At 41.1% G+C, this 27,886-nt stretch overlaps 1 protein-coding gene across 14 annotated transcripts in view; it reads right to left on the reverse strand.

Annotated features, from left to right (window-relative positions):
- Ggact (gamma-glutamylamine cyclotransferase) overlaps positions 1-27,062 on the reverse strand; it is a 32,805-nt gene extending 5,743 nt beyond the window's left edge. For 2 of the 14 annotated variants that reach the window (XM_031361761.1, XM_031361751.1), the window contains exons 1-5: positions 26,941-27,062; positions 26,247-26,316; positions 11,701-11,823; positions 7,821-7,969; positions 7,063-7,119 (exon numbers count right to left, since the gene is read on the reverse strand). The gene's annotated coding sequence lies outside the window, so the exon portion shown is untranslated. Of the gene's footprint in view, positions 1-7,062; positions 7,122-7,820; positions 7,970-10,351; positions 10,371-11,700; positions 11,824-12,425; positions 13,219-18,387; positions 18,409-19,289; positions 19,345-23,746; positions 23,841-26,167; positions 26,317-26,712; positions 26,906-26,940 lie in introns of those variants that run through there. The other 12 variants (XM_031361755.1, XM_031361757.1, XM_031361754.1 and 9 more) reach the window with 12 other exon arrangements.
- Positions 27,063-27,886: the final 824 nt, after the last annotated feature.

The following is a 27,886-nucleotide window of genomic DNA, read 5'->3' on the forward strand; positions in this document are numbered from 1 at the left end:
CCCCAGCCATCTGGTTACCTCTAGTGCTACCTGCCCTTGCTAAATCTGACTGGAGCCTATCCTTCCTGTGATCCAGGTTGTGTCAGAACTCCTCAGAGTCAAGCAGTCTCTGGGATCCTGTGATTCTGGGATCCTGTGATATTGGTCTTGTTAGAGCACCTGGGAGTGCAGCAGCTTCCTCTGGGTGTTATGGGACTGGCTGCAGAGCTTGCACCCAAAGTCTGCTCAGGATACCAACCCAGAGAGACCGGAAGGAACCGGAGCCACTGGGCTAGTGGTGTTCCTGTGTGCCTGGTCCCACTGGTTCCAGTTATTCCTGGTGTTGGGACTGATGTTGTGTCCTCCTCACCTCTGAACCTGGGCGTGTCAGAGCACCTGGGAGTGGAGTTTCCTCTGCAGAACTTGCGCCCAAGGTCTGCTCAGGACACCAGCCCAGAGAGCCATCTCAGTCTTTATTGTCTCATTCCATTCATCTAAAGCATCTTTGCCATTCTATGGGTTCCCAGCATTTTCCTGGCCTCTTTGCTTCTGACTCTGCTGTGGACACAGCACCAGGTCCTCTTCTTTACCTCTTTTCTTTAAATGGTATCTGTGTTTCTCTTTTCTTCCCATGTCTGGCCTTTTCTAGTAAACACTGACCCTCTCTGGAAGTGGGACCACCATGGGAGGGGCTGGAGTTGGATTTAGCAGTTAGCTGGTTCTAGGGCAGGTGTATGTGTGGGAGGTGGATAATCCACAGACAAGTGGCGTTTCCCTTCCATCTATTTTCAGAGTGTTACCGCCATCCTCCCTAGACCCATGTAAGAAGGAACCTCTCCTCCTCTGCTCAGTTTGAGAGAGCTGTGGTATGTCCATCTCTGTTCATTCTATAGATCCCATGCCTTCCTACCCCAATCACTCACATTTCCAGAGCACCAGCCAGCTCATGCCTCCTGGGCCTTACTGTGCAGAGATTTAGGATCTGGTAGAGCTGGCTGCTAAGTTAGTCACCGTTCAGCTTGATTTTCTATCTTCAGAATCTCATTGCCTACTTTTTCTTGCTATTATTGAATGGATATGCAAGTCCATTTTATGTAACTGTAATGAAATGCTTAAGATAAAGCAACTTTATAAAGAAAAGGATCTTTCCCCCTCTCTTAATTCCTGTAAGGTTCAGATCCCAGACTGAGTGATGGTTTTATTAGAGGCAGATTGCTAAGGGGGTACAGGGCATATATATGTGGTTGTCTCCTTGCCTCTTCTTATAAGCAAATAGTATTTAATCCCTTGGAGACCTTACACAACCCTCAGTCACCTCTCAAAGCCCGAACCCTTAAATAATGCATGCTGTTTGTACCCCCATCTTGCCTAGTGTGCACAAGGCCATGGATTTAATCCCAGTATCACAAAAACAATTTTCTATCCTCTTACTGCCTTATACTGGAATTATATTTCAACATATAGACTCTTGGAGGACACTCAAGAGTGTCCAAACCACAGGAAATGGCATCTTGGGAGAGAGCCAGGACAAAGGGATCTGTTCTTCACTGTCCACTGTAAAGCCCAGCCCCTGGACAAAGGCACATTCTTCTTCAAGAGGGCTGATGTGTGACAGGAAGCAATGGGGCAGGCAGTATGTGTATGGAACTTGGTGAGAGGCTCTGCTCTGGAATAGCTGACTCAACCATGTTCTGGGGTACCAATGAGCAGACTAGAGGAGACTGCTGAATCTATTTCGATAAAAACAAATTGAATTTTAAGCAACTGTTATAACATCCACCATTTTTTAAACTTAATTTCCTCCTCACCATTTTTACATGTGTAGTGGGGCTATCATGAATGCACACTGTTGAGAAACAGACCTTCAGAACAATGTTTCATCTTCTATAACCAAAACACTATCCGTTAGTAAGTTTCCCCTTCATCACTATTCTACTGCTCCTCTCCTGGAAGTTTGTTACCTTATCCACCTTGCCTACGTGAAGGCCAATAACACTGTTTTTTGTGGCTGACTTATTTCACTTCTTGTAGTGTTTTCAAGGTTCAATCATATTGTGTGTGTGTCCTTTTTGCTTTTTAAAGCTAAATAATATTCCACCATACAGACTACCCAGTTTTCTTATGCTTATCTGTTGATGGGCATGGATTGGCTGCTGTCCCTTTGGCATTACCACCAAGTGGTTGCTTCTGGATGGTGGCCATCTCCATGAGTATGAGGTAATATTTCACTGTGGGTCTGATTTGATATCTTCAATGGTTAATGACATTCAATATCTTTGCATGTACTTTATTGGACATTTGTGTATCTCTGAGGATTATCTTTTCAAGGTCTTTGCCCAGTGTTTCATCTGAGCTCTTTGTACCGTACTTTACAGCACAGATAACCCTCCTCTTTGGATACATGAAGTGCACTCACTTTCTCCCATCTGTATGTTACCTTTTTATTCTGTTAATTATATACAGTAATGGACATAAATTTTGATGCACTCTAATATATTTTTAATTTTATTACCTATAATTTTGATGTCATATCCAAGAAATCATTCTCAAACACAATGTCATGTGGCTTTTCAAACTTAAGCTCTTTTTTTTTTTTTGAGACGGGGTTTCTCTGTGTACCCCTGGCTGTCCTAGAACTCACTCTGTACACCAGGCTGGCCTCGAACTCAGAAACCCACCTCCCTCTGCCTCCCAAGTGCTGGGATTAAAGGCATGTGCCACCACTGCCTGGCAAACTAAAGCTCTTAATTAAGTCTTTGATCCATTTGTTTTTATGTAAAGGTCTAACTTGATTATGGATATATGGTATCATTTGTTGAAAGAGCTGCCTGTCTAAATGAAATGGTCTTAGAATTTCCTGCAGCTTTTATTAACTATACATGCTAGGATCTACTTCCTAGTCCATTTGACTGTTATGCTTATTTTCAGGCTACTAATGCTACTAATACTATTTTGATTGTCACAACTTTGTAGATTTTCTGTTTGATATATATATTTTCTAAATATATATATTTCTAAAGGCAGTGTTGCGTGTCTAGTCCAGACCCACCCTACCTGCCTCCACCCACAGATCCTTTCTATACCAAGTCTAACCTTCTTACCCAACCAGATCTCTCACATTCTTTTCCAGAATCTAGCCCAGAGAATTTCCTTGACCCTCCTCACCACAACCCACTACAATCTAGCCTATGTCCCATATCCTTTACTCTGGGTCTAGTCTTGGTACCCTTGCCTACACTGCAACCTATCTCTAGTCAGGAACCACTCTACTTGTCACCAACCACAGGTCCCTCCAACCAGCTAGATCCAGTTAGATCCTTCTCCAGGGTCTAACCAGGTGAATCACCCTGATCCTCCCTAACCTGCCAGATCTAGCCCAGGAGCCACATCTACCAGTACTCAGGCTTTGTCTGGCCACCCCTTCTGCACTACAGTCAATCTCTAGGGTTCTGCCTGGAACCGCTCTACCTACATCTTCATATCACTTAACCCACAGGTCCCTCCTATATTACATCTAACTTTCCACCCAGCCAGATATAACCCCAAGATTCTAGGTTAGGCACATTTCATACACCAGCTTAGACTCCTCTGTCCATCTGCCTTCATTCCATCAAAGTCATTTCCAAATTCTAGGTCTAATTCATCCACATAGTCTCCCTTCTGCCCCAGCCTCTGCTGTCCATATCAGACTCTGAACTAACAAAAGAAGTCCATATGTGCCAAACTACAAACAATATGAAAGATCAAACCAGATCTACCTACCAGTCCTATAGAAATGTCTGCCAATGACTGACAGTAAGAATTACTTAGATGAACCCAGGACACAGAATTTAAAAGGATAACCATAAACTTCATCAAGAAATTCACACAAAGAAGACACAAAGAAACAGCTCAGTGAAATTAAGGAAGATAAGGCTAGTGAAGCCCAAGAAAACACAAGCATTAGGATGAGAGAAATGATGAAGAGCTTGAGAATGGAATCCAATAAGAAGATATAAACACTGAAGCTGAAATGAAGATGGAATTGTAAAACCCAGTAACTCAACTAGAAAACTTAAAAAGCAAGCAGAAAACATATATTAGGATACAATGATAAAATAGAAGATCTAAACAAAATAAAGAAAAAAATTAAAATCACAAGGAAGGAACATACAGGAAATGTAGGGCACAGTGAAAGAAACAATTTTTTGAATTATAAGTACAGATGAGGGAGAAGAATCCCAAGTTAAGGACTAGACTTTCAACAAGATCATAGAAAAATCTTCCCCAAACTAAGAACACATCCATACAGATACAAGAAGCATACAGAATACCAAATAGACAAGATCAGAAAAGAGAATCCCTCTAGTATGCCATAGTTAAAACACTAAATACACATACCAAGAAAGTATACTGAAAGTTGCAAGTGAAAACAAAAGAAGTGTAAGTTACATATACAAAAAAGCCATTAGAGTAACAGCTTTCTCAATGGAAAGTCTGGAAGCCAGAAGAGCCTGAAGCAATGCAAAAAGAATGTGAATGGGGAAGTGAGGTTGGGTGAGGAGTGCTGAAGAGATGGCTCAGCAGTCAAGAGCACTGACTGCTCTTCTAGAGTCCTGAGTTCAATTCCCAGTAACTACATGGTGGCTCACAACCATACATTATGGGATCTGATGCCCTCTTCTGGTATGCAGGTGTACATGCAGATAGAACACTCATGTACATAAAATAAAGACCATGACTGGCAGCCTAGATTGATGTATCTAGCAAAATTATCTGCCATAATAGGAGAAAGACAAGCTTTTCACAATATAAGCATCCTAAGAATAATTCATATCCAACAAACCAAAACTTAAAGAAAATACTTTGGGCTGAAGAGAGGGAATATGCATAATAGAGAGAATATGGAGAGAAATAAAAAACCAGAATTATTAAAACACAGAGTATCACTGAGACCACCATAACATCAAACATCAATAACACTAACTGCAGCTAACACACACACACACATACACACATTTCAGTAGTAACTTTAAATATCAATGCCTCAATTTCCAATCAAAAGATAAGCTGACTGAATGGAGCAAGAAACAAAATCTATTTATTGTCTATAAGAAACACATCTTAGATTTAAAGATAGGCACTGATTTAGAGTAATACCCCAATCAGACTGGACCAGAAAGCAAGCAGGTATCACTATCCTAATATCTGACAAAATAGACTAACCAGAAAAGATAAACAGGGACACTTCATTCTTATCAAGAAACAGTTACGTAAGATGACATTACCAAACTAAACATATATGCACCAAATTCAGGGGATGCCCAATTTCATTAAAATAAACTACTAGTGGGATTTAAAGACACAGGTTAACCTGAACCCACTAATAGTAGGTGATTTCAATCTGGCAGTCTTTCCAATAGACATGCATCTTAGTTACTGTTCTATAACTGTGAAGAGTCACCATGACCAAGACAGTTTATAACTGAAAGCATTTAGTGATCTGTGTATAGTTTCAGAGGGATTAGTTCAAAATCACCATTGTGGCAGGCAGGCAGGCATGGCACTGGCTGGAGCAATAATTTAGTTTACATCTTATCCACAAGTTGGAGGTAGAGAAAGTCTGGCATGGGCTTTGGAAACTTCAAAGCCCACCTCTAGTGGCTTTCCTGCAAGGAAAATGTTTAGCTCTTTTATAAGTGTCTACATTAAAATTAAAGGCATGGTGGAACATACCTTTAGTCCAAGTAGTCTAGAAGCAAAGGCAGGTGTATCTAGTAGCAGGTCATCCTGATCTATGTATTGAGTTCCCAAATAACCAAGGCTGTGTAGAGAGACCCTGTCTCACCCCTACCTAAGTGTGAAACTGCTGGAACACATATGCAGCACCTACATGACAGGTGTAGGGAAGGGCTTTCTGAATGCAATTCCATTTGCTCAAGAATTAAGGCCAACAACTAACAAGTGACACTTCATAAAACCAAAAACTTTTGTACAGCTAAAGAAACAATGAACAGAGGAAGCCCACAGAATGGGAGAGAATTTTTGCCAGGTATACATCTGACAGGATTAATATCCATAATATATACAGAAATCAGAAAATAAAGAATTCAAAACAAAACAAATGGCCAATTCAAAAGATAGGCCTACGATTTGAGCAGAGAGTTCTCAGAAGTTTGTGGTATCTAGCAGGGATAGGAGGAGAACCTTGCTCTGATGTTTCTGGCCCCTAGAGATGGCTACTGTGACAAAGGCAGTTGCTTTCGGAGAGTCATGCCTAATTATGTCTTCAATTTGCTCCTGCTTACCTACACTGTGAAATACTAGTTCTTTCCAGGCGACTGGATTAAGTTAGTATTGTATAAAAATGCAAGAACTTAGTTTAATAAGGGGCAGCAAAGATGGCCAGTTGTCTTGGTAAATGTTGATAGCCTCAAGTAAGCCTGAACCACAACACTGAAGATGAGTGTTCTCCTAAATCTGACACAGTGTAAACCCAGTCTTCCTACTGAGCATCAGACATAATACCCATAAGTCTACATTTCAAGATACAGAGCCAGGTAATGTGAGGTGCAGGATGGGATGGTAAAAATACCTAAATCAAAGTTCTCCACTTAAATATTTGGTTCATCATACTTCTCAATGAGCTACTTTCTATTGACCACTGATGATCAGCCGTAAGCACACAAATGTCATACTTTGGATTCCTCTTTCCCCTGACCCTTCCCTCCCATTTCTCTAGATCTCCACCCCAGCTCCTCCTTCCCCAAATGCTTACTGGAGGGATTCTCAACTAAGCCCCTAAGAGTGTTACAGTAAATGTTCTGATGGAAGAGGATTCAAGCCTTATCAAGTGGTGGTTTCAGAACCAAGAAGCAGTCTCAGGAAGGAGACAGTGGTTTTCTACTTTAAACTGTAGAAAATCAGCAACTTTCTCCTAAAGAAAACAATAGCTTATTTCTGTAAAAGAAAACTACGCTTTTTCTCAGAAGTATTTGATAAGCGATTCCTTTATAATACAAAATCAGTTTGAGAATACTACTTATGCAGTACAAAATGAATGTTGTGCATTTCTGGCTTCTTTCATAAGAAAAACATCATTACCTTTTTATGATTGTATTTTGAATAAAACAAATGGATCCTTCAGGAAGCAACTTGTCCCTGTGGGGATTGAGAAAGGATCAGAGTTAAGCACTGAAACAAGCAATTAATTCCCATTAGAGGATTAAGTCACTCATGTTCGCTTTGAATCAGAAAAGCAAGTTGAGAGTGAACTGTTGTATGACCAAGAGGTTACTTGTCAAAGTGAATAAAATTAAAGACCCAAAGAGCAGCTAAATGTACAAGAGGGACTGGGAAAGCACAAGATATGAGCCAGAGGCTGGGTAAGGTTTCATGCCTGTGGAAGGACTGCGTTTTTCTTTCCAAAGACTTAGGGAAGCAGGATCAGTGCCATATCATGCTGCTGTCTTCACTCTTAACATATGTGTCCTGTAGACATCAGCCCAATTCCCTCACCTTACCACACATGTAAAGTAGATTTATGCAGTGAGGAGCAGAGGGGAGGAGCAGTGTGGATGAAGTCACAGATAGATACAGTGAGGAGCAGAGGGGAGGCTTACAATGTGGATGACGTCACAGATACAGTAAGGAGCAGAGGGGAGGCTTACATTGTGGATGAAGTCACAGATACAGTGAGGAGCAGAGGGGAGGCTTACATTGTGGATGAAGTCACAGATACAGTGAGGAGCAGAGGGGAGGCTTACATCGTGGATGAAGTCACAGATACAGTGAGGAGCAGAGGGGAGGCTTACATTGTGGATGACGTTACAGATACAGTGAGGAGCAGAGGGGAGGCTTACAGTGTCAGAGCAGAGGAGTCCAAAGTAGAACCTTTATGTCAAACTTTGCTATAGACTGGACAATATGTCTATCCAGAAGTCAGTCCAAAAGGCAGAGCAGGCTCAGCGTCTCCAAACTCTTTAGCTCAGCAAATCCTGGCTAGTTGACACTGTCAATATTTAAAAAAACAAAACACAATAGAAATGTCCATCTGGCAGGGCACTTCCTGAAATGCTGTCACACAGCAGTTTGCTTTCTTGTAGGACAATATATCTAGTTTCATATTTCATCACTGAAGCAGAAATGAAAATGATTCCAAGTCCTTTACTGGATTGGTCCTCATCAATTTTTTTCCTTAGCCACCTGGTGGCAAGAGTGTAAAAGGCAGGATTTTAGACTTTAATAAGGTAGTTTAAATCATGACTACATATTCAATCCATACTTAGAACACACATCAGGTGAGCCAAACAAGAAAAGGGCTAAGGATTAAACTCTTCCAATATTAATTTCTAAAGGATTTAAATGAATGTTATCCCTTAGCATAAGAACAACCTTCTGAAAGGAACCTCAATAAAGTCTCTATCCTGTTTGTATTAAAATTTAGTGGCACAAGAAGTATAAGAAAGCTCTGAATATCATCACTTCAATTTCTCTACATGATAAGTCAAGCCACTAGCAATCTCCCAGTTGTCAAGACTGTGATGGAAACAAGTGACCAGGAGGCATGGAGCTCTGCCCCTGGTCAGATGTGTCTACTCCTTTGCACTGACTGCAGAGAAATCATCCCAGAACCAGGAACTCCTATGCTGTAGACCCACAGCATAGCACTTACAAATTGTGTCTTTACTCCTTTCCATCATTCACCAGCTGTGTCAAAGCTGGCTACACAATGCCAACCAATATCCTTGGCTTTACCAACTTTACCCACTCACAGGGCATCTGCTTGGGGAACAAACATACCCAACTGTGCGGAAACTGAGTAAAGATCTTTCAGGTATGTAGGATGGGGTGTGGGCCATGTTTAATGGGAAATTTCTTATTTTCTAGAAGCCTCCTTGCATCTGAACAAAGAGTTACTTACCCCCACCCCCTACAGTAACCCTATTTTCCTTAGAGCAAAGGCTGAGTATCTGATATAGTTACTGATTAATTCTTCAGAAGTTTCTTAGAGCTGTAGGAAACAGGTGAAAAAACAAGATGCTGTGAACTTTAAACCTGGCCCTGGTCTGTGAGCAGGAACAGGAGCTGAGGTCCTGGGCATCTTGCCAGGGAGGGCTGGTCACATCCTGTAGGCGCTTTGATGCTCTCATTTGGTTGCCTGCTTGGTTCTTTATAGTAAAGACAAGACCTTCGTGCTGAAGCCAGCCTCACTAACTCTGTCAATACCCCGGAAAGGAGACAGCCAAACACTGTACTCAAATTTGTAGCACTAGCTGCCTTTGAAATCGGGTACGAGCTGTTGGTGTGTTCAAAGCTCCAGACTCTCAAAGGTCTTAGAAAACAAACCTTCATGCCCATGATACCTCAATGGGCTACACAAATCTGGCCTTGGCAACCATTCTGTGAGGTTTTAATGCTTTCATCATGCTGGAAATGTTTTTCATGCTTTGTCAAAGATCTAGCAAGTAAAAGGTTAAGAAAGTTCCTTGCCACTAAATCTGATGATCTGAGTTTGATGCCTAGGAACCATGTGGTGGAAGGAGAGAACCAAATCCTGACCTCCACATGCATGTTGTGGCACACATGCCCCCTCCAAGTAGATACATGTCAGTGTAATTTTAAAAACTTAAGGCAGTTACATTCCTATCTTCAAAATACAGTGACCAACAGTGCAGACTCAGCCTTCTCTTCACGTCTGCTCATTCTACATATGAAAGTGCCTGGAAAATCCCCACTGGCCTGGAAGGAGCCTTGGAAACACAGGCCAGGTACACTGGGATGGAGACATGTTGGCTCCTGCTGTTACAGGTGGCTGAGTAGCCAGACACCTGTCAACAGGCTGGGCAGGCAGTGACAGGCCTCAAAAGGTGCCAATAACCCACTGGTGCCACCTGCAGCTCAAGCTGAGTCCAACAGGGTGGCCGCCGCCAGACTGCTGGTCTTGGCCAGGTTCCAGGAGTAAATGCTTCAGTTCCACTCTCAAGTTCATGATCCAGTTTTAAGCCCCTAGTTGCAACACAGTCTGGGTGCAGACCTACAGGCATCTCACTCAGTGCTAGTCTCTGTCATCATTGCTGCTCAACACCCCATGAGAGCCAAGCAAAAGAGAGTCAGGTGCTCCAAATCATGGGAGGTGACTCAGGTGGGAGCCAGTGACCCAGGGAGGTGAGACAGCTGTAGGCCTGAAATAAGATCTAGAGTTTGCAAGTTCCATCTCAGCAAGTGGGAAGGGGCCTAGTGGGAGGATACCACTCTCTGGAGGAGGGCACAGTGACACTCTCAAAGTTGATACAGTGGTAGCCATTTGTAAAAAAAAAAAAAAAAAAAAAAAGTGTGCAAATAAAAAGTTGATAATAGAAAATACTAGTGAGTCAGCCATAGTGATACACACCTATAATTCTAGCATTCTGGCTCATAAAGAAAGATGACAAATTCAAGGCCATCATGAACTCCAACAACCCTGTTTCAAAAATAAAAACTAATGAGCACAAAAGAGAGAGGCAGTTTGCAGGCCACTAAGCCTCCTGTCCTTGCCAATTTATCAGGGAATTCAACATGCCTTCTAATCCCTAATCAGAAACCCTCACCTTCAGGGTTTCCACAAGCAGTGAAGTTTCTGCAGTTTTTCTGAATTGGACTTATGCTGCCCTGTTAAACTCAATCACGTTCTGGAACCTGACTCTTAATGAAACAGAGTAAGACATGTTCCTCTGCAGTTATAGGTTCAAGGAAAGGAAGCTGAGTCTGGTCAGCAGGCACAGAAGATAAGTATGTGCAGTATGTAGTGTATCCCATGCCCAGACGTTAGGCCATATAGCCAGGGGGTTTCTGTTTTGTTTTATTTTGTTTTACCTACCCAGAGCCCCATCTATGCTAACTGTTAACTAAGCAGTGACTGCCCATACTTGGCTAAGAAACAGCAAATGATCTGGCTTTTGGAATATTTTCCAGGCTCCTGGAGGGTAGCCTGCTTTTAACTCACACTGGGCAACTTCTCAGAATGTGTTTACTATTCCTGGAGCAAGTACTCTCTGGTTAAGAAGAAAAGAGCTAACAATCCAGGTCTTGTTCTAACTCATCCTCTGTTAGTGGGAGATACAGGGAAATGGGGCATCTGGGTCTGGCTGAAGGTGGTTAATTTCTAGTCTGCCTTGTGCCCCAAAGGCTTCACTGTTTTACTCTGATTTAACTGGGGCAGAAAACCAACCCTTGCCTGAACACTGTGCTCCATTTCCTTCATGTTTCTACAGCATAACTTCAAGGTATTCTTGAGCTTTTTGTTACAAGAGCTATGGCTGTTTGAAACAGGAATGTCTACACTAGAACATTGTTTTATTTTTCAAGGACAACTCAAGCTATAACACTGTGTGTGTGTGTGTGTGTGTGTGTGTGTGTGTGTGTGTGTGTGTTCATTCTGGGAATCAAACTCAAGGCCTCAATGGTAGGCATGTACTCTACAAGTGAGCCAAATTTCCAGCTCAATTTAAGAAACTTTATATTCCCAGTTGAAAAACTAAGGAGAAGCCTGAGAGAGAGCAATTTAAAATATTGCACAAGCTCCATACTTCTATGTAGTTTACTAGCAAAATACTCCAGGAAGATGAGAATTTAAATTAAACAATTCTCCTCCTTCAGAAGAGTGACCTCCTCAAAATGAAGAGAATAAAAGCACAAGTGAGGCTCCTTGGTCAGCTGCCCAATGTGTTGTTTACAAGTTTACCAGTCAGATTTCTTTCTTACCTTTTTTTTTTCTTCCAAGGCAGGGTTTCTCTGCGTAGACTTGGGTATCCTGGAATTTTCTCTGTAAACCAGGCTGGTCTCAAACTCAGAGATCCACCTGCCTCTGCTTCCCAAGTACTAGGACTAAAGATGCACACCATCAGTCAATTTCTTTAGGACAGAAAGCCAAATGACTACAAGGAGTTCAAGGTTAAGGCCAAGCTCCTGGGTTCCTGGCCAAAAAAAAAAAAAAAAAAAAAAAAAAAAAAAAAAAAAAAGCAAAGCCCAGTGGGGTGGGGAGGGGACAAGGGACCTATGCTAGTTAACAAGGCTCAACACAGGACAATTAGCAGGAATAGTTAGATGGTAACCACTGTTGGTAACTCATTGCACTGACCAACCCCCCTGACGGCATATTAAGGTAGGAAACATTTTTGTTCATGATTTGAGTGGGATACAGTCCATCACAGAGGAGGAAGGCAGGAGAAGCTTTTGACTTTGGCAGGAATATGAGGCTGCTTGGTGATATCCAGGTATAAGCCTCAAAGCTTATCCCTACCCGCAAGGCCAGTTTTTTTTTTTTTTTGGCTTTTGAGATATAGTTTCTCTGTTCAGTCCTGGCTGTCCTGGAACTCACACAGTAGACATGGTTGGCCTTGAACTCAGTTCTGCCTGTCTGCCTCTCAAGTGCTAGAACTAAAGGTGTACCACTGTTGCTGCAGCCACCACTTTCTTTTTATCATCACCTTTTAGAAAAGTAAAATGTCGTCTTAGCTGTATTTAGTAAAACAAGGCTCCAGGCTCCAGTTTGTAGACAACTGCTTTCCAGAATTCAGTGAGATATTCAGGCTGTCCTTGAAAGAATTTTAGATGTGTCACACCACCCCAGCTCCGTGAAAAAGCCCCCTCTATGCACCCCTCAAGTTACCTAAGGAGATCTAATTTATCTTACTCTAGGTAAAGAGCTTGGAAATCCTCCTTTCAGGATGGGTACATTTTATATAGGATTTCTCTCTTGCCCAAAGGCTCTGCAACCTCTGAAAACAGTAATGAGGACAAAGTGTTCAATCACACGAACCTACAGAAGTCATATCTAAAGCCTAATAGCACCAAATACAATGAAAACATATCCAGCTTGAACCCTGCTCACACTATAAAGTTGCTCTGATACAACCTACAGACTCATACTGAATAGCCATGTCTGTCAGTCTATATAAGTATGAACCAACAAGTCACCCTGTCTCAGACCTGCTGTTGGTTGTCATTTCCAGGTCTGAGCCTGGAGTCACCCTACCAGGGAACACAGCCATCACACTTTGCAAATTTAGAGAGGAAACAGAAACAGAAAAGGACAAAACACCCTCCCAAAAAGACAAATTCAGAAATCAGCACCTAGGCCTATAAAAATCCTAAACCCAGACGCCTATTCGACAGCATAAAAACACAACCAAAGCAACCAGAGCAATCTGTCTTCATTAGAGCCCAGCTGTCCTACTGCAGAGACCTCAAATATTCCAACACAGGTGAAGCACCAGAAAAAGATGTTAAAACTGACTATATGAAGATGATAGAGGTCCTTAAAGAGGAATTTGTTTAAACATACAGGAAAATAAAAACAAACCATTAGAGAAAATGAATAGAAGAAACCCAAGAATAAAAGAAATGTTAAAGAAACCCATGAAAACACAAACAGTAGAAGGAAATGAATAAAATCTTTTTAAGACCTGAAAATGGAAATAGAATCAATAAAGATGACACAAACTGATGGAATTCTCTAAATGAAAAATTTAGAAATGCAAACAGGAACTACAGAGGTAAGCAAGCTTCACCAACAGAATGTAGGAGATGGAAGAAAGAATGTCAGGCATTAAAGATATTATTGAAGAAATGGGCACACTGGTCAAAGAAAATGTTAAATATACAAAGCTCCTGAAACAAAATATCCAGGAAATCTGGAACACTATGAGAAGACCAAACCTAAGAATGATAAAAATAAAAAAAGGTGAGGAATCCCAGCTCAAAGGCTTAGAAAATATTTTCAACAAAATCATAAAAGAAAAATTTCCTAACCTATAAAAGGCAGTGCATATAAAGGTACAAGGAACATACAGAACAGCAAGTAGACTAGACCAGAAAAAAGTTCCCTTGGCACATAATAATCAAAACACTAAATATAAGGAACAAAAAAAGAATGTTAAAAGCTACAAAGGAAAAAGGCAAACAACATAAGAGCAGACCTATTAGAATTATACCTGACTTCTCAATGGAGACTCTAAAAGCCAGAAGGACTTAAACAGATGTGCTGCAGTCTTTAAGAGACCACAGACACCAGCCCAAGCAACTATATCTAGCAAAACTTTCAATAACCATAGATGGAGAAAATAAGATATTCTACAATAAAGCCAAATTTAAATAATATCTATCTATAAATCCAGCTCTACAGAAGGTGCTAGAAGGAAAATACTGATGAGGAATAAATATTCTCAGACTGGCAAAAATCAAAAGAAGGGAAATATATACCACCAACAACAATAACAACATAACAGGAACCAATAATTATTAATTATTGATATCTCTCAATCAATAGTCTCAATTCCCCAAAGTAAGACATAGACTAAAAGAATGGATTAAAAAACAGTATTCATTCTGCTGCTGCATCCAAGAAACACATCTCAACATCAAGGATAGAATTACCTCAGGGTAAAGGGTTAGAAAAGATATTCCAAGCAAATGGATCTAAGAGACAAGCTGGTGTAGATAGACATTTTAATATCTAACAAAACAGGCTTCAAAACAAAACTGATCAAAAGAGATAGGAAAAGACACTGTGTACTCATCAAAGGAAAAAAAAATCAAGACGGCATTTCAATTCTTATCATCTATGTCCCAAACATAAGGGTACCCATGTTTGTAAAAAAACCACTACTACAGCTTAGATTACATATTGGCCCTCACACACTGATAGTGGGAGACCTCACTATCACCAATGGATGGACATCGAGACAAAAACTAATAAATACTGGAGCTAACAGGTGTTAGAAACCAAAAAACCCTAACAGATATTTCAGAACATTTCACCCAAACACAAATAATCTACCTTCTTCTCTGCACCTCAGGAACTTTCTCTAAGACTGCCCACATACTTGGACATGAAGCAAGTCTCAACAGATTAAAAAAAAAATTGAAATAACTCTCTGTATCCTATCAGACCACCACAGATTAAAGCTGGATGTCAATAACAACAGAAATGACAGAAAGCTCATAAACTCATGGAAACTGAACAACTCTCTACTGAGTGAAAAATAAATCAAGGCAGAAAGAAAGAAAGAAAGAAAGAAAGAGAGAGAGAGAGAGAAAGAAAGGAAGGAAGGGAGAGAGAGAAAGAGAGTGAGTGAGAAAGGAACAAAGAAAGACTTTCTAGAATTCAATTAAAATTAATACATAACATATCCAAACTTATGAGACACAATGAAAGGGATTCTAAGAGGCAAGTTCACAGTACTAAGTACCTACATAGGGGAAAAAAAATACTGGAGGGAATCTCATACTAGAAATTTAACAGTACACCTGAAAGATCTACAACAAAAAGAAGAAATCATACACAAAAGGAGTAGAACCGCCAGAAATAATCAAACTCAGGGCTAATAGACCAACAAGAAATAAACTCGGGTCTGAAATCAATAAAATAGAAACAGAGAACAATACAGTTAAACAAACAGCTGGTTCTTTGAGGAAATAAAAAAAAAAATAGACAAAATCCTTATCCAAACTACTAAAAGGCAAAGAGAGGATACTGAAATTAACAAAATCAGAAACAGAAATGGGGACATAACAACAGAATGAAGAAATCCAGAGATTCATTAAGGACATACTTTAAAAACCTGTATAACGCCAAATTGGAAAATCTGAAATAAGTAGATAATTCTCTCAATAGGTACCATTTACCAAAGTTAAATAAAAATCAAATATTCAATTTAAATAGGCCTATAATACTTAGTTAAATCCAAGAACACATCGATAAGATCATCCATCATGATCAAGTAGGCTTCATCCCAGAGATACAAGAATGGTTCAACATGCAAAAATCAATAAATGTAATTCATTTATAAATGTAATAAGCAGACTGAAGGACAAAAATAACATGATTGTCTCATCAGATGCAAAACAGGACTCTGACAAAATCCAACACCTCTTCATGATAAAAGTTCTGGAGAGATTAGGAATACAAGGGACACACCTAAACATAATAAAGACAGTTTACAACAAGCCAATAGCCAACATCAAATTAAATGAAGAGAGACTCAAAGCAATGCCACTTAAATTAGGAACCAGACAAGATGGTCCACTTTCTCCACAACTACTCAATATAGTATGTGAAGTCTTAGAGCAGTAAGACAGCTGAAAGAGATCATGGGGATACAAATTGGAAAGGAAGAAGTCAAAATACCATTATTTGCAAATGATATGGTAGTATACATAAGTGACCCTAAAAATTCCACCTGGGAAGCTCTACAACTAGTAAACCCTTTCAGCAAAGTGGCTGGATAAAAATTTAACTCAAAAAAAAAAAATCAGTAGGTCTCCTATATTCAAATGACAAATGGACTGAGAAAAAATTAGGGAAACAACATCTTTCACAATAGCCATAAATAATAAAAAATATCTGGGGTAACTCTAACCAAAAAAGTAAATGACTTGGTGAAAAAAACCTTCAAGTCTTTAAAGAAAGAAACTGAAGAAGATACCAGAAGATGGAAAGATCCCCTATGCTCATGGATCAGTAGGATTAACATAGTAAAAATAGCCATCCTACCAAAAGCAATCTACAAATTCAATGCAGTCCCCAGCAAAATTCCAATACAATTCACAGACCTTGAAATGACAAGACTCACTCTCACAAGAACAAACAAAAACCTGGATGGCTAAATATCCAAAATATATAGTGAATTAAGGAAACTGGATATCAAAAAACTACTCTCTGATAAGTGGATATTAGCCCAAAAGCTCGAAATACCCAAAATACAACCCACAAACCACAAGAAACTCAAGAAGAAGGAAGACCAAAGTGTAGATACTTCATTCCTTCTTAGAAGGGGGAAGAAAATACCCATGGAAGGAGTTGCAGAGACAAACTATGGAGCAGAGACTGAAGGAAGGACAATCCAGAGACTGCTCCACCTGGGAATCCTTCCCATATTCAATCATCAAATCCAGACACTATTGTAGATACCAGTAAGTGCTGGCTGATAGGAGCCTGATATAGCTGTCTCCTGAGAGGCTATGACAGTACCCCACTATTACAGAAGTAGAGGCTCATAGCAATCCATTGGACTGAGCACAGGGTCCCCAGTGAAGGAGCTAGAGAAAGGACCCAAGGAGCTGAAGGGTTTGCAGCCCCTTAGGACGAACAACAATATGACTTAACTAGTACCCTCAGAGCTCTCAGGGACTAAACCACCAACCAAAGAGTACACATGGAGGAACTAATCCAGCAGCATATGTATAGCAGAGGATGGCCTAATCGGTCATCAATGGGGGAAGAAGCCCTTGGTCCTGTGAAGGTTCTATGCCCTAGTGTAGGAGAATGCCAGGGCCAGGATGTGGGAGAGGGTGGGTTGTTGAGCAGGGGGGTGGGGGGGAGGGAACAGGGTTATTTTTGTTTGTTTTTTGTTTTTGTTTTTCTTTTTTTCGGAGGAGAAACCAGGAAGGTGATATCATATGACATGTAAATAAAGAAAATATCTAATAAAAAATGGGGTACAGATCTAAAAAGAGAACTCTCAATAAAGAACTGCTAGAAGTCTCACCACCCTCGATTTCAAGTTGTACTACAGAGGTATAGTAATGAAAAACTGCATGGTAATGGCATAAAAACAGACACAATGATCAGTGGAATCAAACTAACAGTGGAATCAAACTGAGGACCCAGATATAAATCCACACACTTATGGACACCTGATTTTAAAAAAGCCAGAAGACAACATCTTCAACAAATGGTGCTGGTGTAACTGCTTGTCTGCATGTGGAAGAATGCAAATAGATCCATATTTATCATCTTGCACAGCATTCAAATCCAAGTGGACTAAAGACCTCAGCATAAAACTAGATACACTGGAACTGATAGAAGAGGAAGTAGGGAATAGCTTTGAACCCATGGCACAGGAGACGACTTCCTGAACAGAACACCAATAGTACAGGCACTAAGATGAATAAATGGGATCTCATCAAACTGAAAACTTCCATAAGGCAAAGGACACCATTATTTGGATACGGCAACAGCCTACAGACAGGGAAAAGATTTTTACCAACTCCACATCTGATAGAGGACTAATATCCAAAATATATAAAGAACTCAGGAAGCTGGATATCAAAAAACCAAATAATGCAATTAAAAATGGGGTACAGATCTAAACAGAGAACTCCCAATAAAGTAAATTCAAATGGCTAAGAAAGAAATGTTCAACATCCTTAGCCATCAGGGAAATTCTTACACCTGTCAGAATGGCTAATACCAATAACAAAAGTGTCAGGTTGTACCAGTGAAGATTTGGAATAAGCAGAATACTCCTTAGTGGTGGAAGTACAAAGTTGTGCAACCACTATGGAAATTAATATGGTGGTTCATCAGAAAGTTGAGAATAGAAAGTTGAGGTAGATTTACCTCAGCTATACCATTCTGGTACATATACCCAAAGGAAACTATCTTACCACAAGGACTTTTGTTCAACTATGCTCATTGCTGTTCTATTCATAATACCCAGAAACTGCAAACAACCTAAAGAAGAATGGATAAATAAAATGTGATACATTTACACAATGGAATATCATTCTACTCAACTGTTAAAAAACAACATCATGATATTTGTAAATGAATGGAACTAGAAAAACATCATCCTGAATGAGGTAACTCAGATCCAGAGAGAGAAAAATGGTATGATTTCACTTCTATGCAGATATTAGCCAAGCTACTATTTGTAGAGCTAGAGAGGTTAGGTATAGAGGAAGGGTCTAAAGGGGGCACATGGATCTTTCTGAGAGAGAGAAATAGAATAGATTTTACACTGGCCACTAGTGGTGTGTGCCTTTAATCCCAGCACTCAAGAGGCAGAGGCAAGTGGATCTGAGTTTGAGGCCAGCCTGGTCTACAAAGCAAGCTTCACGCCAGCCAGGACTACATAAAGAAGCCTTGTTTCAAAAAAAAAGAAAAATTATAGGTAGATTAGGAGTAGCTGTGGGTAGGGTTGGAAATTGGGAGGTGGGTTGAGGGAATTTGGGGAGAGACAGCTAGAATTGAGGGGCATTTGAGGGATGATATGAAAACCTAGTGCAGTGGAAACTTCCTAAAATTTATGAATGTGATCCTAATAAGGTCTAATAATGAGGGATATGGAGTCCCAACTGGTCAACTCTTGTCACCAAATGAGGCTTCCAGTACTGGGACTGCCTTGCATTCAATTGATTTGTTGGCCAAAGGATCCCAAAGAAACCCCCAAACAAGCCAGGCTGTTGCTAAGACAATAGGTTACTCTCTACAAACTGACAGTTGGAGTCCCACTGCTGAGGACTGCACCCACACAACTCATTGAACAGAGAGTAGAGCTGGTGCCTACCTGGAGCCTTAGCCTTTATGTTCTAGTGTCTCTGGTGCAGGAAGTACTCAGTAGGCTACAAAAAGAGAAACACAGACACCCAACTCAGCCACAGAACCTTTGATCTGCCTGCAAGATATACTAGGGCAATGGTGGCACAGAACTTGTGGGAGTAGCCAACCAATATGTGATCTGACTTAAAGTCCACTCCATGGGATGGTATGTGACCAAGAACCAAGATTAGATAGCCCAGAGATCTAGCATAAAATCAAACACTACTGGTCCTAAAAAAAAGTATCAACAAAGAGACTCCTAATGATATTCTGTTATACGCATACATAGATCAATGCCTCATTCAGTTATCATCAGACAGGCTCCCTCCAGCAGCAGATGGGAACAGATGCAGAGACCCACAGCTAGACATTATAGGGAGAGAGAGTCTAATTGAGATTTCTTCATCAAATTTCTCCCCTAAGAGCTCAGGGACCAGAGAAGAGAGGCAGAAAGAGTGTTAAGAACCAGAGGGGATGGAGAACACCAGGAGAACAGGGCCCTTTGAGTCAGCTAAGCAGGACTCATATAAACTCAGAGAGACTGAAGCAGGAAGCACAGGGCCTACATGGATCTCTGCACAGGTCTTCTGAGTATAATTTATAGCTTTCAGGTTAGTATTTTTATGGAACTCCTAAGTGTGTGACTGAGTGATTCTCTGATTCTTGTGTCTGCTCTTGGGGATCTTTTCCTTCTGTTGGGTTGCCTTGTCCAGCCTTAGTGTGATGGCTTTTGCTTTATCTTATTATTTTATTTTGTTATGTTTGGTTGCTATCTCATAGAAGCCTGGGTTTTTGCTTGTTTGTTTTTGTTTTGTTTTTTGTTTTTTGTTTTCCTCATGAGAGACAGAAAGGGAGTGGATCCAGAGAGGAAGGGAAGTTGGGAGGAACTGGGAAGAGGGAGGAGAAACTGTAATCAAGATATATTTAAGAGAAAAAAACTATTTTCAATAAAAGGAAAAAAATGAAGAGAAAAAAGAAACTAAACTAAAAGCACCAAACTCAAAATTAAGCCTCTTTTTTTCTACTTTCCCCAAAACATTCATATCCTATTAGTGCTTGTACTACCTCAAGATGAATTCAACTAAAACAGCTGAGAGATAAATTAAAACTCAAATCACAAAAGAGAATTTTCAAGTTTAGTATATATGTGCCCTTTAAACTATCATTATTTTCATCACCACAAGATTATTCAAAAAATAATGCTGAGTAGAAATTTCAGGAAAATTAAAAACCCCAAATCCCTATGAAAATAACATTCTTTAAAGTAATTTGCTCTCAGGTCAGACTTGAGGAAAGGGGGTGATATCATAAGGAATAGTCTGGGAGTATCATGACTTCCTAAAGAGAAGTCTCAGTCAACCAACAACAGTTTCATTAGTATATTTGGCCACCATGTTGTAAGCCACCTTGTACTGCCTACAAGGCTGAAAAAACAACCTGCTATTTTACAACTTAACAATGTTTCAAACATGCTTTTTATTGCTTTCTAGGCAGCAAAAGGGCCCTACAAAACCTTCTGCTAAAGTTAATGTCTATGGACACAAGTCCATAACTCCTCACCCCCTCAAGACAAATCTATGTAGTCTTGATGTCCTTGAGTTTGCTATATAGACTAGGATGGCCTCGAACTTACAGAGATTCCCCCTGAGTGCTGGGATTGGAGGAATGCATCACCACACTGACCTTATAAACAAATTTTCTTAATAGTAAATAACAGTGAGAGTTGTTGACTTATACTTCCCTTCTTTAAAGATTTATGTGCCTGGAGGTTTCTAGGCAGTCTATGGACACAGGTACAGGTGCTCCCAGAAGCAAGCACTGGGCATCAGATTCCCTGGAGCTAGAGCTAAACAAACTCCCCTTCCCCACGTTGTTTGAATGAGAATGTCCCCCACAGGCTCATATGTTTAAATACTTAGTCTCCAGTTGGTGGAAATGGTTAGCAAGGATAAGGAGTTATCTAAACTTTATGTGGATCACAAAGGTCAGTCAGCCAAATGGTCATGCCATATATCCTCCTCTTTGCTCAGAAGGATGCTTCTGCCTTTAGGAAAAACTCTTTATTCCTCAACATTCTGCCTAGGAAAACTCTACAGGGCTTCTTGTCACTTTTAAGCACTACCACCTCCCCTGTGTGATACCTCTGGCTACAAGTGCAGGCATGTACACAACTGACAAAAGAGCATTGCAGCCCTGTGTTCTGGCCCAGCATCTGCTCAGGCACCAGCAACTTTGCTCAACAATCTGCTGTGTGATGGGTGTGCAGCAAATGTGTGCACACAGTAAGTGCATGTGTAAGCTGCTAGCCTCAAGTCCCCTAGCCCTCAATACATAGACAATAGTCTGTTTATTCCCACCAGTTATATGGCCGGAAATCCTCAACATCAGGTACCCACACCCTTTCCCAACATTACAACCCTTTCCAGCTCTGGCCACAATCTTAATAATGTGCAGAGCCTTGCATAGGACTTTTGTGCTCTTAGGTATCCTTGGTTTTTAACAATTCCTCAGTCTTGGGTCGCTGTGATCATGAACAGACTCTCAGGACATTTATTTCATTGAATATCCTTCAATTTGATTTTGTCTGGTTTTGCCTCCAGGTTACATGCTCAGCAGCAACCATTAAAAATGTTCTCCTTGCCATCTATCACATGGCACTTGACTTCAATTTGTGTTATTTTGATGGTGTTCATTCCAATTGCCTCATCTATGTGGTGACTGCCAGGTTTCCCTCATGACATCTCATGCTGTCCTTGAGAGCTGACAAGAACTTTGTGAGGAAGCACTTCAAATCTATGCACACACCCCACTTATCACCCTTGCTCATTTGTTTACTTATGTGTATGTCTGCAGACTTATGCCTCCCATTGCAGCCAATGATATTATTATTTCTCTGGATGCTCAACTATCCCTGATTTGGACAGATAGAGTCCATTTTAGCAGGTTTCTCTGTTCCTTTGACTCATTTTCTGAGTACTTACCTCACTTTCTGGCTCAAGACAGTCCAGATTTCTGGGATTTATGTCCCAGTCTGGGGATCAGCCATTTCTCCAAGGAACCTACATTCCTTATTAGAAATTGGTATTTAGAAGCCAGGATTTAGAGTGAAGAATACTCACTGCTATTGAAGGGTACTCTTCATGCCTCTGTTGATGAGACACTGTTTTAGTTACTGTTCTATTGCTGTGAAGAGACACCATGATCAAGGCAGCTTATAAAAGAAAACATTTAACTGGGGGCTTCCTTACAGTTTCAGAGGGTTAATCCATGACCATCATGGCAGGAAGCATGGAGGCAGGCAGGTATTGCAATTGAGCAGTAGCTGAGAGCTTACATCCTGGTCTACAGACAGGCTGAGAGAGACTGGGCCTGGTGTGGGCTTTTGAAACCCAAGCCCCCAGCCCTGGCCTCCCAGTGACACATTCCCTCCAACAAAACCATAGCTCCTAATCTTTCCTAAATAGTTCGCCAACTAGGAATCAAACATTCAAGTATACGGGCCTATGGGAGTCATTCTCATTCAAACCACCACAGGAACATGTCTGCATCAATGTTTATTAAAACCACGAATTTACATTGATATTCTCCAACCTATGTATATTATAGGAGTCACTACAGCTTCCTGGGTTTCTGTATTCACAACTCTTCTCTGACACTGGCAAGCCTGACTGTATTAAACTTGTGTGATTGATCCTTCCAAATGCACTAATTTCCACTGTCTGTCACCTCCATCTCTCTAGTACAGGTCCTGGCTGCCCACAACAGGGTATATCCCTTGAGGACTCTCCATGCAAGGCAGGGGAGAGGAATACAATTGCCTCCCCTTACTGGCCAGGCTGCAAAATGGCATTGCATGGGCTCTTGAGCAAGGGGAAGAGAGATCATGTAGTCATTCCTTCAATCTAGCACAGCAGGCTCCGTGTGTCTCACTAGCTCATAGCTTCCATCCTCAATGTTTCCTCATGAGAGAAAATGGTTGTTGATATTCCTGCCATTGTTACATTCAAAGGATTAGGAATGAAAAAGCAAAAGTGTTTCTAGCTGAATCAGGTCCCTTAGATATCTTCTTGGAGCCCCACACACATCTGCTTTCCCTTTGTTCTCCATACCCAGGTACATGGGTCACTGAATCAAACAAGACCAAGAGCTAAACAGGAGAGAATGGATACTCCATGGCAACTGCCAATTTTTGCTATTACAACTTTTTATATTTTCTAACCAATATTCTGCATTCAGATAGTACTGAAGACCTTACATAAAGTTCTGGAAGCTGTTTAGTTTTTCACACAACCTGATATGATAAGGCATGCCTGAGTCACAACACTTGATAACCCAAGTCAGAAGGACTGAATGGACCAGGCCAGCCTAGAAAACATGGTAAAGACCCTGCCTCAAAATAACTAAAGAAAACAGAAGAACACAGACCTTTGAACAAGCTGCACTGCACTTTATAGTCAAGGAAAGTTTGTCTGAGTGCCTGTCCATGGTTCAGGCATCCCATCTTTCTGAACTTTATATACTGAAAAAAAAAAAAAAAGGCAAATAATGACTTTCATGTGAAGAAAATAAGTGAGACTCTAGCCCAAAAAAACTGTTCATTTCTATCTGAAAGAAAGGTAAATCACAGAATAAAATGAACCAAGTAATAGAATGCATGCCAGATATAATCATGTCTCCCATATAGCTGTCTCTAGTAAATGCTAATTCCTTTTTAATTTACTCATCAACACTAGAAATCCATACATTGGTTATCTACTTGACAAACAGTTTTATAGTTGTAATACTTTTTGTTTTTATCAGACAAGCTGGCTGACCTCAAATTCACTATTTAGCCACGAATGACCTTGAACTCCTGATCCCCCTGGCCCTACCTTCCAAGGTTTGTGTTAATGTCTGGCTTGTAACTGATGTTCTTGATAATTTAACTTTTTGTGCACATAAAATAAATTCTATAAACTCCTTTTGGCACTAATAATGGTATTGTAAGTGATATGGCACCCTGTCCCCCATTCCTTCACAGCATTGTTCACAACAGCCACAGGACGGAAGCTACTCAGAGAAGTTCTGCAACCACATGGAGAACAGCATGTCTAGTATCTGCCCATTTGTCAGTGGTGATTTTTTTTACTGTCAAAGACCACACAATAAAAACAGGCTGAACAGCCCTTATCTGAAACCCATGGGACCAGAAAGAGTTTAGACGCTGGAACTTTTCAGATTTGGGATGGCTTAATTGCACAGACTTAATGTCAAGCATCTCTAATACAAAAGCCTGAAATACAAACTGTGAAATCCAACACTTTTGTCACTTGGAAAAGTTTTGGATTTCAGAGCATAACAAATTTCTGTATTAGAAATGCTCAACCTATGTATTGACACTGGGGCCACTGGAGTTCAGAATTTGTCTTGAATTTGCTTGAGACATTTGCCAGTTAGCACAGGAGGAAAGTGAGCAGAGATTCTCTAGTAAAGGATGGCAGACAACTCAGCTTCTGGAAGCCAATATATCCACAGTGTGTTACAGCCAACCAGGGAGTGGCACACCCAGCCAGCCCATCTACTAGCTTCTTGCCTTAGGAAGCTGATGTTCAGGACTCACTGTCAGACTGGCAGTGACTGGGTATTCTTTGTTAAGTATACCCTAGAAATGTGGACAAGCAATTTTCTATTCTTATAAAGCAGATGTAATGATCTGAACAAATGCACAATGTCTGGTTCCTCTTCAGCTCTCACTTAGCCTATCTCAAAATGTTACTTTTTCCTACTTTGTGCTATGAGGAAGGCACTGGGGCCAAAAGGAATGAACAACATAGGGCAGTTCTTATCTAGCTGGAGTCCAAAGTCCAGCAAAGGGTCAAATAGTACATAAAAATGGCCAAATAATGTGGAATTTAAACAAGTGAAACAGATGGCCAGCAAGCATACTACCAGGAAAAGAGGCTATGAGGATGGGACAATACAGGGAAGTCTTTGACTGAAGGATGAATATGTTAGTCAAGATGCTGGTGGTTATTGTTAGCTCAGACTCTCTGAATAAAATTTCTAATATTTACTGGCTCCAGATGGGAAATGTTCTAGAAAAGGCTGAACCTGACAGCACTAGTCTGTAGGCAGAGGGTCCTCTTCCCTAACAAGACCCTGGCCAAGGCCAATAAAGAGTCAACCCATGACTCTATTTCAAGCTTTGACAGACAGACAGAACTGGAGCTCTCAAAAGCTCTTACTAGATAAAGAGAAAATTTTATTTTTGTTTGTTTTGGTTATGATTTTTTTTTTTGATGTAAGATCTTGCATATCCCAGGATGGCCTGCTTTAACATTCTGAGTGCTGAGATTACAGACATAAGCCACCACACCTGGCTTGCCCCTATACTCTAAAAAAAATTAAACTTTGCAGGGTTTTTGTTCTGGTTCTGCACCACACACTGCCACCCACTAATGACCACCACAGACATCAGTAGGATTCCAGCTCACCACTTCACACAGAAGGCTGAATTCTACCACTGAGCTACATTCCTAATCCCAACTTGGTTTGCTTGATTTCCAGTGCTGGAGAGCCAACCTTGGGCCTTTTGCATGCTAAGGACATGGTTTGTAAGTTCACTAGTTTAAATTAAAGGGTTCAGTACAAAAATCTACCAATTAACGTTGCAAACTAGCTTTTAAAGACAAATGTCCTCTATTGGTGAAGTCTGGCCTGCTTACTCAGGGACTTCTTGGAGAAGGTTCAGGAAAACTAGGCCAAACTGCAGAGTTCCTCACTTAGCACTTCAGTTACAGGAAACAGACCAGGAGAAAGCCTTCAATTAGAAGAAAATAAGCACATGTGTGCAAAAGACTTACTCACCCTCAGAAGTCATTCTAATTGATTGAAAGGTAGCCTTTATTTTTAACTCATGATTTCTTCTTGGGCCCTTCAAACTTACCACTCTTTTTTGTTTTGTTTGTTGTTGTTCTTGTTTTGAGACAGGGTTTCTCTGTGTAGCCCTGGCTATCCTGGAACTCAAAAAAAAAAAAAAAAAAATGGTTCCTACTCTAATGTGTTTCCTTATTCTTTTAACATAAACAAAATGAGCTTGGAGTTAAGCTAAGTTAAAATACACGCACATCTCTGATGGGTTTTAAGTGAGGCTGTAACGTTATAACTCGCTGATTAGAGTTAAACAGCAATAATAACCACGGATAGAATCAAAGGGAAGGATCACCAAAGATCCAGGTGTTTTACTACTGGCTCCAAAGGAAATCCAGATCAGAAACTGACCAACAGAAATTGGTTTTGGATTCTTTTTCAGGTTTTGGTCTTTTCACACGTAAGTAACTCCTAAAATAAAATTTTAAAAAAAAATTACTTTTGAAAACCGCTAGCCTCATTCCCCTAGGATCTTAAGCTACCTGTTGGAGCCATCTGTCCCGCGAGAGCAAGCATCTGCTCCGCTCCGGTTAGCATTCACAGCATGGGCCGTCCCAGCAGCTTTCCGGGGTCAAATGGGCACTCTGCCCAGCGGGTTCCACCCGGCAGACCCCCGTATTCGCTGGGACGCTAGCGGACACTCTGCTGGCTGGTGACCGAGTCCCTAAGCCGACCGAGGCTCCCAGTCCCAGCCCACCTCGGCACCTCACCTGCACCGGTCAGGGGGATTACGGACAGCGCGCACAGCCGCAGAGCGGAAATGCCCAGCTGGGCCGGTGCCGCAACCAAACAGCTCCGGGCGGCGCCACCTGCCGGCCGCCCGCGGCTCCGCCCTCCGCCCCCCCCCCCCCCCCCCCCCCCCCCCCAGGCGCCCGGGCCGCAAAGTACACCTGGCCGCGCGCTCACCTCTTCCCACGCGCCGGAACCGCACAGGAACGAATCCGAAACCACTTTCCTCTGAAATGTAAGCAAACTCCCCACCACCACCACTCCCACCACCAGACACAGGCACAACAGCTCCCACCACGTTCAGCTCTCTACATTACACGCACTTTGACTCCACGTTAGGCTCAAACACGCCTAAGATTTACTACTTCAGAGAGACTCACAAACAAAAAAATTGGAGACACACCCTTTTACATAGACACTGAGGTGATGCTAAGCTTAGATTGAGGAAGGCTTCATAGGACAGATTAAGGCATCACATCTGCTTGTACACATCTCTACTGGGTACAGGTAACTGTTGCAATTCTGCCTACTTACCAACTCTTTTTAAAATAAAACTTGTTTAGGAGCTAATGGAAGAACTAGCTTTCGCCTACATCCTATCCCTATGACTAGGAGCCAGAGAAGATGTATGAGAACCAAAAGCTGAACGTAACTTTTTCTCTAGAGATTTTCATCATGGAAGGACTTCCCTCATGGCAGAAAGTAGACAGATGTGATGCTGGAGAGGTAGCAGAGAGGTCTATGTTTCAATCAAGAGGTGAAAGCAATGTCACAGAGATGGTGAAATGAGAGCCCCTTTGTTGAGAGGCCCATTGTTTCCTAGAGACCCAAATTAAGTATATGACTACTGGTTTTCCTTTTATCATTTCCCACCCCTTTGACTTTTTTGTGTATGTGGAGTACTTGAAATAATTTTATATTCTTGGT

Source organism: Mastomys coucha, unplaced genomic scaffold (genome assembly GCF_008632895.1).
Source record: "Mastomys coucha isolate ucsf_1 unplaced genomic scaffold, UCSF_Mcou_1 pScaffold9, whole genome shotgun sequence".
NCBI classification, from domain to species: domain Eukaryota; kingdom Metazoa; phylum Chordata; class Mammalia; order Rodentia; family Muridae; genus Mastomys; species Mastomys coucha.